The sequence below is a fragment of the Cavia porcellus genome, unplaced genomic scaffold (assembly GCF_034190915.1).
Source record: "Cavia porcellus strain 051 isolate PalLab524CR breed Dunkin Hartley unplaced genomic scaffold, mCavPor4.1 scaffold_1, whole genome shotgun sequence".
In the NCBI taxonomy this organism is placed as follows: domain Eukaryota; kingdom Metazoa; phylum Chordata; class Mammalia; order Rodentia; family Caviidae; genus Cavia; species Cavia porcellus.
Genome location: NW_026947484.1, coordinates 116,276,486 through 116,298,062, shown reverse-complemented (window position 1 = coordinate 116,298,062; position 21,577 = coordinate 116,276,486). Strand labels below are relative to the sequence as shown.

General features: G+C 40.9%; 1 pseudogene; it reads left to right on the top strand.

Annotated features, from left to right (window-relative positions):
* The first annotated feature begins 243 nt into the window (after nt 1-243).
* Nucleotides 244-820, top strand: LOC100719096 (BCL2/adenovirus E1B 19 kDa protein-interacting protein 3-like; annotated as a pseudogene).
* The last annotated feature ends 20,757 nt before the right edge of the window (nt 821-21,577 follow it).

The following is a 21,577-nucleotide window of genomic DNA, read 5'->3' as shown; positions in this document are numbered from 1 at the left end:
GAACATTTCCATTCTGTTCATCTATTTTTTATCTTGTGTCAGTCTCTTAGGCTCAGTTCCTTTTCAACATCCAGTAGCCCATATAAGCCTCCACTTCTTCCTTTTTCAGAACACTGATTCAAACTTATCCGATACTGGTGCTACATGGCCTGTGGTCAGCGCAGAGCAGCAGGCCCTAGGCACGGCTAAAGTTGTGCAACTGTCCACAAGGCTCAGCAGCAGCTGCTGAGTAGCCCCTATTGCATGTCACAGGGCAGGGTCCCCAAGCTGCAGGAGGAAAGCCTGTGTGGTGACTGCATTTCAGCTGTACAGCAGTGGGCATGGGAGTGGCATTCCAGCCTTGGTTTCCATTTGTAAGGGTGACACGGAAAAAGTACTTCTGGGAGCTCAGCCTGAGTCTTGATGGAGTGACTCTAAGAGTTCCTACTGTGACAATTGACCTCACTGACAGATACTAACAGAGCTTCTGAAACAGATACATATAAGATTGGAGAAAAAAGGCAGCTCTTAGTCTGAAAAAAGGCAGCTCTTAGGTTACATTGAAAGAAGAAAAGAAGTGGAAAATATCTTGAAGAAAAACTCAGATTGGATATGGGACTGGTCAAGCTGGCCAGAAAATATACCCCCCAAGCAGTTCCTATTTAAATTCCCCAAGTGCGTGACTACTCAGCGTGAGAAACAGGAACATTATGAAGAAAGGATGCGTTTTCTCTGCAGAATTTCTAAAAGTTTTGCTTCTGTCTGCTGCTGTCTCATTTACCAGACATTGGAATGGGGATCTTCTTTGGAGTGTCTGACACCCTCCACCAGCTCTTTTTGATGAATTGGGCCCAATCTTGTTCACGTGGTGGGAATTTATATTTGAGCTCATGATAGCTGACTTGAGCTATCCTGATCCTCGGATGGCTGCAGCACTTACTTCTTCTGTAAATGCTGTGTTCCTGATTGCTAAAATGAAAGAGTAGAGACTAAATCTATAGTTACACATATGGGGTCAATTAATAAGAATGGCAGATCAATATCTACTATAAGAATTTGGTAATAAATTTTTTTTGGCTACTAGATATAAATTGCATAACTTTAATATGCTAGTTACAATGTATGTAACATTTAAAAATGTGCAATGTTAATTCAGTTAAAACCCTTTATATCTCAAAGAGTGAATAATATTGATAATAAAATCCCTACATTCAGGGGTTTGTCCAAAGAAATATTGTGGCCTTAAAATACGATTGTAGAAAGTACATTTAACCTAGATGGGTGCAGATTATCTATAAAGACCAATTATACAAATTGTGCTTAAGTAATAAATACAAACCAAGATATAGTTAGAAACTCCATTGAAAGTTGATACACTAAGCAGTTCTTGCTTTATGGCTGAAGACTCCAGGTAATTACCTTGGACAGTGAGATTTCTGTCAAAAACACCTAGCTGGTATTGTTTACTCTTTATCACTCTGATTGTTGGATTTCATTTTATTGTTTGTGCCTAAATCTTGTGTGCCCTTAAAAAGCTAGCTTTATTGTGAGCAAATCTGTGTCTACTTTAGAAGACTAGGCATAGAAAAATAAGTAGTGCAAAATTAAAAGAATTTATCTGAAACCATGCCTCCTAATTGCAAATTCTAACATCTGTTTAACTTTTGCAATTTCTGTATTTGGATTGATTGACATCTGGGACATGCAAGAAGAACTGTGTCTCTGATGCCACCAGAGACCTGGCTGCAAATGACGAGGAAAATAAATGCCTTCAGTTTTCTTAAATGCCCTTTAGACAGCAAGATGTGTAGAACTGTAGGATAGGTAATGTACTCCCCAGATAATATCAAAGGAAGGCTGACTGTGGGGATCTCAAGAATTTCCTGTGGGCATAGCATATGCTGCAGGAATAGAGGGATTCAATATATTTAAATCTCTTGTTAAACTAGTTGCAGTGTGTGCGTCTGCCTGCATGTGTATCTGTGTTTTAAATTGTGATATTACTTTTCTGATAAAGTACCAGACGGTTCATGGTTGGAATATGCAGAAATATTTGACCGTATGCAACGCTGAATTGGCATATTTGTTTAAGGAAGTGAAGACAATGAGAATACATTCTCCCTGACATGTGCTAAAATAGTTAATATCTTCATTTGTTTCTGTAAAGCAAAGATACACCTACATTTTTAAAACTTAAACTATATTGAGAATGGTAAATTAAAGGGAACTTTGAAGCCAAATTTGGTAATTGTGTTATTCAATAGTTTCTAAAGTCTATCCCGTACCATATGCACCTTAATTGCTGGCAGTGAAATAATGACATGGTTTTAATAGCTCCAAAAGTAGCTCCATTGATGGTAGCAGCTAAGAGAATTTTTTTAAAGGTTTTTTTTTTTAAATTTTATTTAAGGAGAAAAAGAAAAAAAAAGCAGAGAAAGGGTACAAGTTATACAGATTTACAGAAAAAAATAAACAGTAGGAAATCACTAGTTAATGGATCACATATTGTCATCTTAGAAATAATTGTTCAAGTTACAAAATTAAAGCCTATAAAGTGGACATTCCAACAGTGAGACTGCAAACAGTTCTGTTCAATGATCCAACAAAACTCAGTAATATCATTATCTATCTTATACACTTAAATATACATGCAGTTATATCATTTAGAGCACTTTCTTTTCCTCTCTTTTGTACAATGACAATTACACATTTTGGGTTTTGTTGCTCCCACAGTTCTTATTACTTTTTTGGAAGAGAGTAGAACCAAATGTGACATAACAGAACAGTCAGTCAAATCAAAAGGGTGGACGTAATAGATAATGTAAAAGCATAATACAAGGTGATCAACAATGGTTACCATAATGCCTCCCGCTATCTCTAATAGAATTGCCTATATCATCAGTTATAATAAAATTGAACAAAACAGTAAAGAACAAAACCAACAAAACCAAAACATTGGAGACATTGTAGGTCTTCAAAAGTAGATAAAAGTCAATGAGAATGGGCATCATAGTGAATCTCATTATCTTCACAGCTGTTGCCTAAACTTTCGAACCTGATACTATCCAGCAAAACAGAATAGGGGAACATCAGTCAAAACAAGATGGTGAGAGCAATACAGGGCTTTAAATCAAGATAATGGAAAGTCAAAGTGAGTTACTATAATATATCCTGCTATTTTAAAATTTATTTTTCCCTTAATTAAAAGGATAAAAATAAAAAAGTAAATAATAAAATGGAGATTGAGATAAAAGAGGGCATTACAGCAAAACAGTGCAGATCAAAACATAACCATTTAAGCAAAATAGTGTTTCACCACAAGATAATCCCGACATAAAAGTAGTTACCATATTGTCTCTTTCCTTGAAATCTTTGAGTATAACTTCATATACTGTAGCATCAAATATATAAAAACAATGTAAAACCATTTAAGAGAATGACACTATTACAGGGTATTTAGAATCAAGTAACAGAAAATGAACAATGGTTTCTGTATAATCTCCTTGTCTATAAAAGTTTTTGCTTATACTATCATATATAATAAAATCCAATAAGATACAACCTGTTTAGAGCAATGGAGACAGAAGAACAAAAGCTTGATGAGACTTCAAAACAAGATGATACTAAATCAGTATTACCTATTAAGATGTCATTGTCTCCAAAATAGGTGTTCCTATTATCCAATCTTCTCTGCCTCATTTCTGTTGAGCTCTTTTTCTGTCATTAGTTGTCAGTTTGTCTTCTTCATTTTGGTTCCTGCTCCATTCATTGTGGCCTCTCTGCCGCTATTTCTGGATTCTTCATATTTTTCTTTTTTAGAATATCCTGCAGTATTTTCTGTAGAGTTGAATTGGTGGTTGCATATTCCCCTAGTTCCTCTTTATCCTGGAAGCACCTTGTTTTTCCATCAATTTCCAGGGATAGTTGTGCAGGATATATCAATCTTGGCTGGAGATTATTATCTTTCAAAGCTTGAATTATTTCCCCCCACGTTTTTCGTGATTTGTTGGTTTGTACCTAGAAGTCTGCTGTAATTCTGATGGATGTTCCCTTGTAAGTGATCTATTTCTTGTCTCTGATGGCTTTTAATATTCTGTTCTTGTATTGGATTTCTGGAATTTTAATTATTATATGCCTGGGTGTTGCTCTGTTTGGGTTGTAGGTGGCTGGGGTCCTGTATGCTTCATACAACTGAGTATCTTTACCTTTTGCTAAATTAGGAAAATTCTCCTGGATGACTTCTGTGAGTAGCTTTTGTAGTTCATTTGTTTGTGTCCCTACTTCTTCTTTTATGTTAATTCTTAAGTTATAGACCCTCTTATCATCTTCTAGTCTTTGTATTATTGCTGTTTGTTTCTTTGTTATTTTTAAGAAGTTTTTCATTTCATGCTCCCATATTACAAATCTGCCCTCCAGTTTAGATAATCTGTCCTTAGTTTCTTTCAATCTGTTATGCCAGTTTTCGATAGAGTTTCTAGTTTCCTGGTAATCTCTTTGAACCTGCTTCACGTATTCTATGCTTTCTCTATTTTCTCCATTAAACAATTCTCCCCTCTTTTTCTGTTCTTCCATTCCACCATCTGTTTTTTCTTGGGTGGTGCCTAGCATTTCTCTAACTATTCTGCTTATGTCTCGCTTCAGGTCATTAATAATTTCATTCCTGAACTTGTGTATGAGGCTCTGGAGATAGCGCTTTATATCTATTGGTACTGTGTCTGCTAGTGCCTCTTTCTCAGGGTTGGGGGCCGAGGAGCCTTTCTTCTTGCTGCCTCTTCCCATATTCTTTGTTCTTTATATATGCAAGTGTATATAGGAGGCCCAGCTTCCTTCCCTGTCAGCCACAGTCTGATTGAATTGTGCCGGCTAGGTGTTCCTGCCCACCGCAGTGCACCAGGAAGTTGCAGACCAGGCAGCCTTTGTGGGACCTGCCCCTCCAGGTCAGTCTACCTTCAGGCGCTGGGACCTGGGCTGTGCTAGCCTACTGGGTCTCAGCCAGCAGCATCACGTAGGCAGATGCTGACAATATGAGACTTTTCAATCTAAAGGAGGCAAATTTTTTAGTTCCATTAGGTACAAGACTCATCCCTTTACGCTCTATCTGGAGTCCAACCCAGTTTAGCTTTCCATTCACTGGTATCTATAGCCCATAACCTGCTCTCACTGCTCACCCTTATCTTGGCTTTTGGAAACCACCCCCTCCACTGTCCCAGAAAGCCTGTGTCACCAGATAAGAGGCTAAGCCATGTGGACCTCAGATGTCTCGGGTCTCAGCACTCCTAGATCTTCCTCTCCAGCTCCGGAATTCCCTTTCTCTGACTCACCTTGTGCTTTCCGACATCTCTTCTCTTGGTTTCTCATTCCCCAAGTGTCCCAGGAACAGCAGGAAATGTTCCATTTACTGCCACTTGTGATACCATTTGTGATGCTTCTGAGGCTAGGAGCCTCTGAACTTCAGATCCTGTGATGATGCTCAACCTCAATCTACTAACATCAATATTTAGATTTCATAATGCTGACATATGAGAGATTTGATTACCTCATATCATTAGCATCACTGCCTGGTCTTGCCTCTAGTCCACCATAGCTATAGCTACCTCATAATAGGATGGGAATTAACTCAAATTGCAACTTTGGATTCTGAAAGAGATAGCCCTGTTCCCTACTTGTATTCTAAACTGTGTATTGTTGAAGCCATTGTCTGGTGACTCCACAAATTCACTCCTTTGCCTCAATAATCCTAGAATTAATTTTCTCTTAATCTCTGTGTCATATTTTATTTGAAGACTTGTTTTATTCATTTGCTCAATCATTTATTATTTTATTCATTTAGAAAAGCATTAATTGTCTCCCTGCTATGTAATATATTATGCTAAATATGGTGAATGGTAGGACAACACTCTACCACTGAGGGCCCCACATTCTACTATTAAAGTCAAATAAAGGTACAGCCAGGATACATGGCAGTCTGTAGGTGCTGGAATGAAGTACACATTGGCTGACAAGGGAGAAGGTCCCAACTCTAAAGAATATAATTCTGTATTGAGTTAGAATAAAACTGAGTTGCGCACAGGTTGGCCCTGAAGACTAGAGTAGAGGAGATCTTTTGTAGTAGAGATTAAGTTTGTGCAAAGGTAGAAAGTCATGTGAGAGCATGGCAGACCGTAGAGTCTTATGGGTTTGATCCATCGATAGTACAGAGATTATAGGGAATAACGAAGAATAAACTGAAGTTGGATATATTTCAGGATTATCCAGTAAAAACAGGTGGAATTGGTTCATATGATTGTGAAGAAGTTTGAAATTCAGTCTGTAAGGTGAATCGATGAGCTGGAGACACAGGAGAGGATATAGTTTTATTCCAGTCTAAATTTGAAAGCTGGAGAACTAGGGGAGCTTATGGTATAGCTTGCATGTGAAGACTGTTAAGCTTGCAACCCAGGAAGAACTGATGTTTTGATTTGAGTCTGCAAGAAAGAAAAAAAACCAGTATCTCAGATCAAAGGCAGCAAGGTGAGGATAACTCTTTCTTACTCAAAGGAAAGACATTTTTTTGTTGTTGTTCTATTTAAGTCTTCAACTGATTGGATGAGGCTTACCCAATTAAGGAAGGTAATCTGCTTCACTTAATCTACCACTATAAATGGTAACCTTATTCAAATCACCTTTATAGAAATATTTAGAGTAATATTTAACCTGTGACTCATTCAAATTGACACATAAAATTAACCATAAGAATAGAGAGATAAAATTCTTGGGCTGCTTTTAAATTATTTTCTCAAAAAAATGAGATTTTTTTTACCTGCCAGGTCAAGGGTGATAGGGTGAGAAAGTGTAGAATTCTATATTAAATTCTATTTTGAAAACTTCTATTTTAAATAGAAGTTTCCCACTTCTATTTAAAATGTGGATACTTTATTAAAATTCCAATAATGGCTATTATTTACTGTGTACCTACATGCACTCAGTATGCAACAAAGGCCTCACTTAATTCTTTCAGTAATCTTATCTCTTTCCTTCCAAGAGAAGGAACATTAATGCCATTTATATATGAGGAAACTAAAGCTCAAAGAGCTGTGTGTTCCTCAGTGTTACATTACCCGCAACACAGTAGGAATTCTGTAAATATTTTTGAATAATATCAAGCCCCTTGTTAAAGGCCATTAAACTAATAAGTGATAAATTTAGATCTCAAAGGCAGATTATTTTACTTTAAAACAAACAGACTTTAGGAGAAACTAATGAGCACAAGCAAAGAGAAAAATATGTGGTTAGAGTTTGGACAGTCAGACATTCTGTCTGATTGTTCCATGAGATAAGCCAAAGTGACTGGACCTGAAAAGTTCCGGTAATCCAGCAACATCTGTTAGTGTCTAGTGCATCTTCTTAAAAATGGTCTTGAGCAATTAAACCACACACATTGGCTGATACCAGTTCTGGTTCTGATTGACTCAAAAATTAACAGTCCTGCCAAGAGTTTAGCTCAGTGGCACAAGTGCTTGCCCGGCAAGTGCAAAGTTGTGAGTTCCATCCCCGGTTTAAAAAAAAAAAAATCAACAGTCCCATTCTGGTCATGCTTTGGGAATAATTTTCTCACTGTTATGGGTTTGTGCTAAAAAGTCTTTGGTAACAGCAAATAAAATAAATAAATAAAAAGAGGGAAAATGTATGTTACAAAATTATCTGATCTCCTTTGATTTGGTGAGGTGGTAAGGGGTAGAGATGGGAAACAAGGGCTAATTATTGATTTCACAGAAAGTGTTCAGTCTGGGGGAGATACTTATCAAAGGGCTACATCTCTTTCTGCAAACGTATCAGCTACATTTGGAAGCATCAGTCTTGGACGTCATAAAACACTGTTTGATGCTGTTTGTCAGTAGTGATTCAGGTCACAGAAAGGCTCCTTAATCCTTAATCATAAGAGGATGGAACCTCTCTGCTGAGGTTCTTCCTAACTTTCCTTCCAAGAGTGGATTTACAATAAGCACTGGACTTGAGCCTTCCTCAGTCTTTCTTTGCTCCCTCCAAAGTCTATAGAAAAACTGTTTCTCATCTTCTAAGAAAATGCACGGCATGTTTTAAAAGGAGATTTTGCTATTGCATCTAAAATTGCCAAAGACCTGATAAGGATATCTAAAAGTGATAATGTGGCTTTTAAAACTGTTTGAGACCATTGGTATTGAATAGTCAGAAAAGAGGACAGTGGGAGTGAAAGAAGATTCTTCCAGGCAGAGACCTTTGAAAATACTCTATTGTCTCTACCCAGCATGAGTCACACTGTGCGGGAAGGTCTATGACTCTTGTGAGCTGATCACTCTCAGTCTGGCTCTTCCCTTCCCTCTCTGGCCTCCTCTTTTGCCCAAAGATAGAACTTAAAACAAAGGCTCAGCCTTCACTTTGCAGTCTTAGGTTGGAACTAAAGGTTTTGCCTTGACGTGTTACCTCCCAGAAGAAAAGCACTGACCTTTCTTGTGCCTCCCTTGACCCCCAGTCTCATCAGGTTCCACACAATTCTAACAGGTCTAAGATGGGGGCTCATTCCACTGCCTCCCCCTCCCCTTGCCTACTGTGCTCCAGCCTCAGGGCTGTCATCGCTTTCCCTCACAGTAGGCTCCCTTTACTGAAGGTCATTTGTACTTCTTGTTATCTCCCTGGAATGCTCTTCTCTAAAGGGGGGGATGCTCCTGCATCTCTCTAGAGCTCCACTCAAATGTTTCCTTCTTAAGGAGGCTACTTGGACTGTTCGATTTTCAAGTGGAACTTCTGCCCACCTCCCTTCACCCTTTGTACTTCCTTTGTATTTATACTATACTTGCTCTAACATGCACACTTTGTTTTATTTTGCTGTGCTTCCTTGGCTCAGGGATTTCTTGATCTGTTTCCACTCCTTGTTGTGCCCCCAGGGCTTAGAAGTGCACTTGGTACATTCTAAACACACTTTCATCAGTTGCTTAATGAAGAAATGAATGAATGAAAAATGAAGGACAGTAAAAATCTCCCCACCCTTGATCTACGTGTGTTTGATGTAGAAGACATGCTGCCCGCCCTATACAAAGTTGCAGTAACCTTGGCAAGAGGATGCTAGGAGAACTGGCTGTTTAGTGTTTCATTGGGAGACAGAGACTCATTCAAAACTTCCTCAGAAAGGTTAATTTTTAAGGGTACCTGTAGACTAGAATCAGAAGCCAGCAAGCCTTGGGGTACAAGCACTTGGGAGCTTCCTCCTTTCCTTTCGTCCCCTCTCCTCCCTCCCTCTCTTCCCTCCCCTCCCCTTCCTTCCCCTCCCCTCCCCTCCCCTCCCTTCCCCTCTGCTTCCCTTCCCTTCCCTTCCTTTCCCTTCCCTTCCCTTCCCTTTCCTTTCCTTTTCTTTTCTTTCCTATCCTTCCTTTCCTTTTCCTCCCATAGTACCTCTGATCTTTCTGAGAAACCCTAGTGTTTTCTTTTCACTTGCTAGGCTGCCTGCTCGGTTCCTCTCTCTTTGTCCAGATCCCAAAGGGAGCTTCTTAGCCTCATGTTTTCCACCCTGCCCACTTTGGAAGTTCACATTTCATGGGTCACCACACCGGCATGTGTGTGAACAACTCTTGGCCAGATTCTTACTCTCCAAAGAGCCTTGCTTTAGTTGCTGAACGAGGGATTCAGGTTCAAATCAGTCAGCCAAGTACAAGATATAAGTGATACAAGACAGTTATATACTGAAATTTTATATTATAAAAACTATATATATCTAAAAGCTGTATAATATTTTATATTATAAAAACTATTATAATGAAAAGCATAGAAAAGAAATGTATTCTGAAATCTTAACCACTGTTAAGATCTGAAAATATATCCTCCCCCTTGCACACATTATTTCTTTTTAGAAATTGCATACCTTAGTCTCTTCATGTTTCTGTATCAGAAGATTAATGACTAATTCATAAAGAGCAGAACTTCATTTCTTTCATTTCTGTGAAGTGTATGATCATGACACTGAAGGCTGGATGTCTTCTGAGGGCTGCTGTCCATTTCCAAGATGGCGCTTGGGAGGCATGCTGTGTCTCCCACTGTGGGAGGCAGCTGGGCAGGTGAAACTCATACTGCATTAAGTCTTTTTTTGAGGAGACCTTAATCTCATTCACAAGGTAGTATCCTTCATGACTTAATTACCTCCTCAAGTCCTACTTTTTAATGCCTTGGCAATATCTGAATTTTGAAGCCAAATCAAAGAACATAGTATGCGCTTTACCTATTCTATATTTTTGCTTTTCTTGTTTAGTCATAGTTGATGAACATTATTCTATGTACTATATAGATAATGATATTTGACTACAGAATAGTATTTATTATTAGCATACTAAAGTTTATTTAAACAATTTTCTATTCTTGGATACTTAGATATATCATTTTCAATATTTTTAAAAAGCTGAACAAATTTTATGTATAAATCCATAATTGTTTTCAGAGAAGCAGAATTCATGGTTTAAAGTACATTAAAGTTGTAAAAATATAGCTACCATTCATTGAGCACTTGCTGATTTTAAATGCTTAGGTACAACATTCACAGCACGATGATAAAAATTTCATTATACCATTTTCAGAAGACTTTGAATAAATTGCCTAATGTCCCTTGCTACAATTTGAAAGCTGAGATTTTGTCTTCACTTTTATATGGTACTGTTTCCCTAGTTAAGACAAGTCATTATAAGAAATTAAGGTATGTAGCTTGTGTATGCTGCAAGATTTTTAGGAAGAGGAAATACCTGGAGAGATTGGGAGAGTGGGAAAGAGACTTTTGTAACAGGGCGTGACTTATAAAGACCTGGAAGGGTGGCCTGGCACAAGCAGGACTTTCACTCCACAGGTCATGTGCTACCGCTGGGAAGGCCATGTGCTCGTTACTGCAGCATGGGCTATGTGTGACCAAGGGATGAGACCATTCTTCTAATAAATGATGAACATGGGCTTTCAGTTAGTCTCCTGTCGGGGACATTGGATACAGTTTCATCAGTGATATTTTATGTCTATCTCTAGGAGCCCCATTTTTGTCCTCTTGAGCTCGGCCAATAGCCTTTGACCATGACAGAACTACCAGTTGCAGTTCGGCTGGCAGGATCACTTGTCTCAGTATCCTGTATTTCTGGAAAATTATTAACCTATAACCAAACATTATAAAAATCTACCCTTAAAAATCTCAACATGGTCATATTAGTCAGGTGACTGATACCCAGGAAGAGAAATTCAAAGACAGAATTTTATTTTTTGGCCCTCAGTTTCAGAGGTTTCAGTCTATAGTAAGCTGGATCTAAGGCAGAAACATTATGGTGGTGGGCATGGTGGAGGAAAACTGCTCAACGCATGGTATCAAGGGAGCAGAGAACAGGAAAAGAATATAGAAAGGGAAGGCTTCAGGACCAGATATAGTCCTTAAGGTCCCATTCCCATGACCAAGAAGTGTGCTTTACTAATATCCTAGATGTCTCTCAAGTCAATGAAGCTAACTATCAACATTAACCATCACAATGCACTTACAGCTCTACCTCAGTTGACAGAAAAGACAAGAATGGCTAAAAGTAGTCTAGAGACACCATCAAGGTATATACACTGGGGTGGGGAGCCAGGTGTCTGTCAACTTGTTCTCTGATAGTTGCGTCATAGGAAAGGCTGGGGTGTGCTTGGCTAAGTAGCAATTCTTCACCCAGGAATAGCAACAAGATTACTGTGACCTAGAAAAAAAAATGTCCTTTTAAGTGCAGACAATTTATAATGACGTGAAAAATTCACCTTAAAGCACTTAGTCTCCCCATAGGTGCCAGAACCACCTGTTCCCAACTGAGAATTGAAGACAATTAGTCTGATACATAATTGTCTGATGAGTCAGAATACTTAGAAGACTTGCCGGGAAACTTAAAAAAGGATTACAGCATGGTTAGAGAACCAGAGTACTTGACTCTGAAATTCTATTTTTTCTATTTATTTGGGGGCGGATCGCCTTTTCTTAGATCTGTTCCCTTGAAGAACATCTACCGAATTTTTACTTTTTAATTCAGTCTCTCGGAACAGAGGTCCTCTCACATGTATGAGAAAAAAATCTGCCCTGAATTCACAGCCTTGCCTATCTCCTGTCATCCCACCACCTCTTTACGCCTCTCTCAGACACATAGCTGGGTCTCTGCAGGGAGCAGTCAGGTTGCGTCCTCACCAGGCAGGGTACCCCTACTCTGCTTAAATGAATCTCAATTTCTTCAGCCTTCCCTGCTCAGTAGCAGTTCCTGTGCCTAAACCACAGCCTCCAGAGAGTCTGTTCTGATGAATTCCAGCCAATCCAGGTGACCTTGCTCCTTTTGCTAGTAACAGGTTAAGCCCAAACATATGGCGAAATTCTTCCAATAGGAACACAATGGAATCATCTTTAGGGATCTAAGGATTGGCTCCCTCTTTGAAGGAGACACAAAGGCATTTTTCTTTGTTTGAGACTGTTATATAGCTGTGTGTTACCACGCAGGCTGCCACTTTCTAACCATGAGTTCAATAACTTGAGGACAAGTTGACAGATTTGCTCTCAGGATGGTAAAGTAGAAAAGTGGAGAGAAGGGTATCAAAGTATTGCAGGGCTTTTGTTCTATACAATAAGAATTTTTCCTTGTTAGCCGAGGTATGGTGGCATATGCTGTAATCTCAGCCATTCAGGAGGCTGCGACCACAAGATAGCAAGTTCAAGGCCAGCGTGGGCAACTTGGCCCTGTACTAAAATAAAGAAGTCTGACTCAGGGCTCCTTGCATTCAATTGCCAGCACTGCAAGAAAAGGAAGATGGAAGGAAGGAAGGAAGGAAGGAAGGAAGGAAGGGAGGAAGGAAGAAGGAAAGAAAGAAGAAAGGAAGGAAGGAAGGAAGGAAGGAAGGAAGGAAGGAAGGAAAGAAGGAAGGAAAGAAGGCAGGTAGCCCTATTATACATTTTGGTCCTTACATTTTTGGTTGCCCACACCAGAGAAACAATGTGATATTTAAACATGTGTGCCCAATTTATTTTTACTTAAAGTATGGTCTCAGGTGCATTCAGTGTCAAATTCTCTTAGCCATTTCTTGACTGGATCTTTAATTTTAGGTGGTTCAATTTTTCTATTCTTTGAATATTCTAGATATTGTACACTAAAAAAAAAGAGCTTCATTATATTTGTATTATACCAAAATACCTGTATATATATTTTCCTTCCCCCTTCTCCCTTCTCCCTCTGGGTGACCTAATTGATATGTTAATCAATGCTCTCCTCTGTAAAGATTTGTACATTCCTGTGAGACTTCTCTGTCCTCTCCTAAGGGAAACAAAGGTCTTCCTCATTCCTTAGCAGATCAAGGATTTTCTCATTTCCTGATCCACGCCCATGACCTTTACTTTGCGAGCTGTGATAGGTACTGGAGGGGCGGCAAGTGTGAAGAAAGGACACACACAGCTTTTGCAATCTACTACTGCCCTGTGTTGCTGGGCCCAGGATAAAATAAGTCAGCACTGCTTTTTAAAATATGTTTTTGCCTCATTTTTTGAACTCGAGCTTGGGGGCTCATTTGTGGATTACAAGATTTGGGGGCTCATCCAGGATTAATGGGGGACCCCCCCCATTAGTTTTTCACCATTGATCAGCTAAACATCTGTAAATATTTGGCTTTTTTTGCCTGTTTATAATCTGAGTGCATACATTTATAACTGCAGATAAAATGAGACAACTTCTGGGGGCCTTTTTCCCCTTTTATATTTTAGGGCTTTTGGGGCTATTCGTAACTTTGTTTGGGCTTCAGCCCATGTGGGGGTTTTTGCCCTTTTGTAATTGAATGCGTGCAATGACTGCAGACCAGCTAGGGCTCCTTGTGCACTGGAATCTGGGGGCTATCACTTGTTTGTAATGTGTGTGGCTTCAGCCCATTTGGGGCTTCGGCCCGTGTGTGGGTCTTCGGCCCATTTGGGGTTTCGGCCCATTTAGGGCCTCAGCCCATGTGTGTGGCTTTGGCTCATTTTGGGCTTCAGCCTGTGTGTGTGGTTTCTGAAAGGGTTGCTAGCCCAGGCCAGATACTGTGGCCAGTAAAGCCAAGGAGCTCCTATCTCCCCCCACACTTAGGAATTACCTCTGGTGCCAAACAAAGACCAATGGGCTACTTGTGCATCCCTAATGCTCCCTTAGGTTCCACCCCAGGCCAAGGCTACTTATGTGCCTCACTCCACGTGTTCCACGGAGAGATCGCCAGCCTCGGGGTGGAGATGCCACACCCCGGGGGGTCAGGGGTGTCTCTCCCTGCATTCCCAAAATAAAGGTTACTTATATTTTATACTTCTTATCTTTTCAGCCACTGCCGGTCCTCCTCCTCTTCCTCCCCTCCACAGTTCTATCAGATGGTGCCGTGCCCGGGAACAGCAGATGAGAGACTCCTGGGGCTGGTTCCCAGTTTTGAGTCCTCTGCTGTTCAAGACCCACCGGACTACATCCTCTAATTCCTCACTTCTACACTCACCAATTGTAAGCTTCACTTCTGCTTCTCAAACAACACCCACCAATTTACCACAGGTGAGCAACTCCCCAGAGACAGCCACTGAGCCAGGCTCATGTGGATTTTCTCCCCTCTTTGTGTAAGTTTGTGACCCTTTCATGTCTTTTAGACAGCCCAAACCTAGGCCCTCACATTTTTTCCAGAGCTTTTGGGGCTTTCTAGGCAAGCTGATGTCCACTCTGGACAGCCCACACTTAGAGACCCTCACTTTAAAGCTTTTTATATAGCCAATCCGTCGGTCTGGGGTACAGTGTGACGACTCTAAATCCTGACAGACCATGGTCTGTTGCCTCATCTCATTGTAGCCCCATGGGCTAGATCCCACACCAGATTTTATCTCAGGGACTCCTTCCTGTCCCCCCCCCCCAGAAACCATAACTATTTATGGCTTATCACACTGCGGACAAGCTTGCAAAACTCTCTTATCTTTGCTTTGGGAATGTGCCCCTTTCCTGCCAGCTTCCCTGTCCCTTTGTCTCCTCCAGGATCCCTCCCCCTCCCCACACTTAAAGAGACAACAGCTCTTCCCTTGCAGTCTTTAAGAGTCTTTCTCAGTGCCTCCTTTTCTCCCGCTAACCCCAACCACGCTGCCAGCATCTCTTTGTTTCCCAGTGCGCTCTGCCTCTCCCCCGCACCGCGCTGCCAGCTTCCTTTTGTTTCCCATGTGCGCCAACCCATTCCCCGCCGCAGAGATTAAAATGAGACCAGATGATAAGAGATTCACATAAAACTGCTTTAGATTTTAAACAGCTTTTTTTTTCTTTTCGCTCTCACATCGCGCTCCAATTCTGTGGGCCCCACAGTTTCAGCTCCACATCCAACCCGTTCCATGCCACGCTGGCTCATTTGTGCCAGTGCTGGCCCATTCTGCCACTGAGAGATACGCGCGAGACTGTCCACACCACGGGTTCAGCTTTTGGCTCCGTGTCCTGGGCCATGCGTCCCTCGCGAACGTGCCCGGCTCCTACAGGTTGCCGTTCGCCGGCTGCCGGTTGTGTACCTCTGGGAGCAGAGCCCACTTGGCCACAGATTATGTGCCTCCCAGCCCCACCACCACTGCAGCTCCTGCCCCTGCCCCTGCAGCCCTTCGCGCTGGGCACACGCTGCCGGCGTCCCTCCGCAGCGCTGGGCACGCGCTGCTGCCACCGCCCCTCCGCACTACCGGCGCCCTCAGTGGCACCGGGCCGTGACCCCCTGCTCTCTCCACCACTGCAGGCCTCTAAGCCCCACCCCCCATGCGCGGTCGCAGCTGAAATACATTATTTCCCTGCACCATCTTAGCGCCATCATAGCAGCTTCTAGGTGGGATCTCTGCCCGGCCCTGTGCACTATGTCCCAGCATTCGCCCCACCCACTCTGTGTGTTCCATGTCAGCCTGCCCCTGTGCACTGTGTGGTGGCGCTCACCCCACCCCAATCATAACTCTGCTCTCTCCCTACAGGCGTGATCTGTCTATCTCAGAGTTTCAAACTGCCTTAAACACTGCACGTTTCCAAAGTCTTGCGGCTCCACTCAAACATTTTTTTTTTTTTTTTACAATTCAGTTCCATTCAAGAGAGGCTATTTTTTCTTACAATTTTTCTACCATTTATTCAATATTACTGGCCACCTGATAATTTTACCAGCCTTGCTTATTAATCAAAGTCTACACTAATCCTGTTTTGACCACTAAAATTAAGAGATATTTATCAATTCCTTTTTGCTAAAAACCACTAGCTCTGTTCCAAGACAAAGTTTTGTTAAAAAATTCTAATGTTGTCCACCACCAGTAATGTTCTCTGTTAAATTCATTGCTACTACTGTACTGTGTTATTGCCAATCTCCTGTTTAACAACTAGATTATATAAATTTATTCATAAGATTGATAAATGCAAAATGATTACTGCAAAATGTTTCCATTAAAGCCTTTTTTGTTAATTCCACGTGACACCCTATAAAAAGTGATATAACATCCAGATAAAGCCTGCCTTATAATCTTAAATGCCAATATTAAGCTCCTACATACTTACTTAATTCTACAGATAACTTTTACTGTAGTCCAGATGTCAAACAACAAGGCAAAACTTGACCTTCAAGCTCCACAGAGACCTTAATATGGTTTTTCATATTTTAAATAACATACTTCTGAGACAGACAAATCTACACAAGGTAAAGCTACCTACCCCCCCCCCACCATGGGCCACGCTCAAATGCAGCAGAAGACATCAGACAAAATGCCCCATCCTGGCATTCTTTGAGACCTTACTCCAGGGCTGTTGGGCTATCCTGACCACCAGAGAGTGGCTGGGCCATCCTAACTTCTAGCCCTCACAGGTCACTGCCAGATTCATCACTGACAAAAATTGCTGCCAGAGACTGACAGGGGCCAACCGCCTTTGTGGGTGTCTGTCTCAGAGTCCAAGTCACATTAAAACTCAAGGTGAGACATTCTCTATATTCGTGGACATAAGAGGCCACATATACAGAGTTCTTACTGAGTTTCTAGGCTAATAAATCCTCAATGTCTCACGGAGTATTAAAGGTCAACTTATGCCAGTTACAAACAGGGCCTATTTTTGTGCAGGTCCCAGTCCTAAATCTTAAAGTGCTTTTATTCCCTTTTATACAGGCTGACAGATACATTTTGTGTTCTCACTTTGTTTATACTTTTTCAGGATACATAAAAGCCTGCTTCACAACCAGGGAAACTGCTGATATACTTGCTAAAGTTCTTTTACAATAAAACCATTCCGAGGACTACATCCAGGTCACAGCAACCCATACCTGATATTCTTGGTAATCTCAACAGCAATCAAAGTTGCTAGACTGCCATCCTGGTTTCACATCACTCAGGCCCTAGATCTAACCATCCTTTTGGTACTCATCTCTGCCTTATGACTCACAGGTTGTCATGTTTTGTTATCCACTTTGGTTCTTAATTTCTTATATTCTATTAATGATCATTTTTATAGCAGGACTCTCTAACAGGATTGCCTACAGACTCCAACGTCATATATACCAGAAACAAGCCTTACCTACCTACCTTTTAACTTTTATGCTTTCATATGGGGGAATAAGCACCTCTCATAACTTCACTCCTCCTGATCCCACGTTTAATTTTTCAGAATTCTGCCTTGCCATAAAAATGTTCCTACCTCAACGTCATCCTGATAGAATAACATGTCTAAATCAAAGACACCTTTCCCTCTACCTCACTTGGGTCCTTAAATACGACAGTGCCATGTCTCCTCAAAACATCTTGTCTCTTTCTTTTTTCAGTCTAACATATGTGCATTCACCAGTGAAATTGTCCTAGCTAAAACTCCTGGCACCAGCTTCTACATAGACATCAACCGTCATCCTGTCAACTCCCTTAGACCCCAGTACAGTACCCTCAGCCAGCAGGAAGTAGTTACAGAGAGAAATCTTTGCCCCTTTTCATAATAATCATAAGACAGTATATGAAAGGGTTTCTAGCCCAGGCCGGATACTGTAGCCGGTAAAGCCAAGGAGCTCCTATCTCCCCCCACCCTTAGGAATTACCTCTGGTGCCAAACAAAGACCAATGGGCTACCTGTGCATCCCTAATGCCCCTTAGGTTCCACCCCAGGCTGAGGCTACTTATGTGCCTCACTCCATGTGTTCCACGGAGAGATCACCGGCCCTGGGGTGGAGATGCCATGCCCCAGGGGGTCGGAGGTGTCTCTCCCCGCCTTCCCAAAATAAAGGTTACTTATATTTTATACTTCTTATCTTTTCAGCTGCTGCTGGTCCTCCTCCTCTTCCTCCCTTCCACAGTTCTATCAGTTTCAGCCCATTTGGAGCTTCGGCCCATTGGTAACTTTGGGGCCTTTTGCCTGTGTGTATATATGTTCAATGTTTTTGTACTTTGGAATTGTCTGCCTGTTTGAATCTGTTACTAACTTTGGGGGTTTTTTGGGCCCATTTAAACTTGTTTAATTTGTTACTAACTTAGGGGCTCATTGCCCATTTCTCTTGCAGGATCCATTTGGCTCATTGGACTCAAGGTTCATAATAAAAATTATTTCTTTTAGCTCACCAAACTGCACAAAACAACCTTTGTGTCTTTAATGTTGGTCTTGTCTTGTGGCACCTTGTTTAATGCTTTAGTCCTCAATTGATTACTTGCAACCTCGGCATGCCTTTTTTAAAAAATATTTTTCTTTCTGGTTAAAATGTGAACATATGTGCACATATATGTATATTTATGGTTTTTAAAATCATATTAACTTTACCAAGTAAAAAACAGGTCATACTGTAATTGAGCCAGTTAAAAAGGTTACAATGTTTTTTAAAATGCAGCGTTTTAATGTGGTAAAAAGACATAAAATGATTAAAAATGTTTTAGACTACTAAAAAGGTCATTTCAAGGATTTTGTTAAAGGTTTTAATGTTATCTAAAAAGCAAGAAAAAATAATTAACTGGTAATAAGTTTTTTTAAAAGGTGGTTTTGTCTTAAAGTAAAAATGTAAAAGAAAAAAATGCTTTCTGTGGCACGGTTATTGTTGGGGCTCTTAGCCAGCTTTATGTTGCAAATCAAGAGCAAAGAGCCCAACAGGATAATTTGCAATACTGTGAGTTTGGGGGAGGGGAATTTCTAGGAATGTTATAGATTGTAAAGACAGAGTTGAGATTTTGATTGCTGCAAAAGAAAGAAGAAAAAAAAAAAAGAAACAATTCATCTTGTACTGGAAAAAGCCAATCTAAATTTAAAAGAAATAACTATTGTGCTAATGTGATTAGTGATTATAGAGATAAAATACAAGTTCTTGCATGTGCTGTGGACATCTGGGAGATTATGCAACACAATTAATTTTGTTACCTATAAAAAAGCCCTTTTTTGTTAAGTATGTAATTTTAAAAAACAATGGCCTGCCACGTGGCACCCTGGGACAAAAATTGGTGTGCCATCCAGATGAAGCCTGCTCTCTGATCCGGAACACCAGAACCATGTTTTCCTTTTGTCCCACCCCGATTAAACAACCACAGGTAAGAAGGTTCCCCAGTATCACCAGTTATTCTCTTTGTAACTCAGTCGGCCCCAAACATTAGACAAAAATTGCAAAAGTTTGAGAGATTGTGGAAATGCTCTTCAGTTAGTTATTAGAGGTTGCTTAAAAGAGATTTGACAACCTAGAGGACCCTAAAGACCAGGCTTAAGAGTTTTCTGCTGGGCAGAAAGACTACATTGGTTGTTGGACTCTCCATTAAAAAAAAAATAATAATAAGACTCTTTCCTCCCAGTGGATGCAAGCCATCCAACAGATTCCATGTGACTAAAAGCAAATGTGAAAATTTCTAGGAGCCATAGGACTGATCCAGAGTTTGGGACCCTGGCAGAGGCCTGTTGCCTATCTTTCCAAGAGGCTTGATTATGTTCCAGCCAGATGGCCACTTGTCTATGAGTAATTGCCTCAGTGGCTCTCCTGGTAAAGGAAGCCCAAAAGTTGGTTTTTGGACAAAAACTCTTAATTGTCTCCTCCCATTCACTGGAGACACAGACCGATGGATGTCTAACTCCTGAGTCATGCACTATCAGGCCATACCTCTGGATCTGACTACTATTAGTTTCAAGGAAACAATAGCTTTAAATTCAGCTACTTTGCTGCCTGACAACGACCCCTCATTGCCTTACAATTGTACTGAGATCATTGATCACCTCATGGGACTTCAACCTGATCTAACGGATAAGCCACTATCTGGATTTCCATCTTACTTCTCCAATGGAAGCAGTTATATCTATCAAGGTAAGCAGGTCGTGGGAGCTACTGTTATTACGGACTCTCAGGTTCTATGGGAACAAACCTTGGAGCCAGTGACATCGGCCCAGCGAGCTGAACTCATTGCCCTCACTGAGGCCTCAAGTTGTCAAAGTAAGCATTTGTTGCTGCCCATGATCATGGGGCCATTTATCAAGAATGGTGCTTATTGACTTCTGGAGTCAAAAGATTAAAAATGCTCCCCAAATTTTAAACTTGTTGGCTGCTATCTGGATGCTAAGGAGAGTGGCTATTATCTGCTGTAAAGCCCATTGTGCAGGAGATGACCTTGTTATATAAAAATAATTTGGCAGATGCCACCACCCAAAAGGGAGCCACAAAATCAGTGGGGATTGAGATAGCCCTAACATTACTGCTGACCCCACCTACTTTGTCAGAGCCTATTTGCACTTGAAAAGACTTACATCTGGCAGCTCAACTTCCATGATATCCCTGGGGTCTAATATCAAAGATAACCCAGTCTGTGAGCCTCAGATGCCCTCAGTGTCGATTGGTGAACCCAAAACAACTGCAAAAAATAAAAACTTGCTATGTGAGACTATGCCTAGAAAACATTAAGCCTAGACTTCAAGGAAATAAGATGATTTATTAATAATGATAGATGGATTAAAGCACTGCCTACTAAATCTGAGTCTGCTTTGATAGTAGTCAAAAAGCTCTTAAATAAGGTTATCCCACGATTTGGTCTCCCTTTATCCATGGGGTCTGACAATGGCCTGGCTTTTATAGCCCAAGTAACTCAAAAAGCTAACCCAAGCTTTGAAGATCAATTGGAAACTCCATTGTGCTTCCTGGCCTCAAAGTTCAGGACAAATAAAAAGATGTCAGATTTTAAAGACAATAAAAACTAATGGCCTTGAAAACTGGCAAGAACTGGTGAGTCTCTTTCCTTTTGCCCTTTTGCGTGTGTGATATACCCCCTATGTTGCAGGTATTTCCCCTTTTGAGGCTTTGTATGGGTACCTCTTCCTCTTATCCTTAAGGTTTCTAAAGAAAAATTAGCAAATTTAGCTAATCAAGATCTTATTGTGTCTCCCCTCCCCCCAGACTTTTCAACCAACATTCCTCCACCTGCTGCCCACTGTGAGGACAAACACCCTGCTGTGGAGCCTAGGCACCGGTCCTTATCAAGAGGTGTCACCATAAATTTCTTGAGCCACAATGGACTGTCAAAGCAGCTGGAAAGCCTGCCTGGATTCATCATTCCCACTTCAAGCAGATCGCAGCTTCCGAAGGCAATCAATCTACGGATAAGTAGACTGTCGCTCCCTCTAAGGACTCTTTAAAGCTTAAGGTTGCCAAA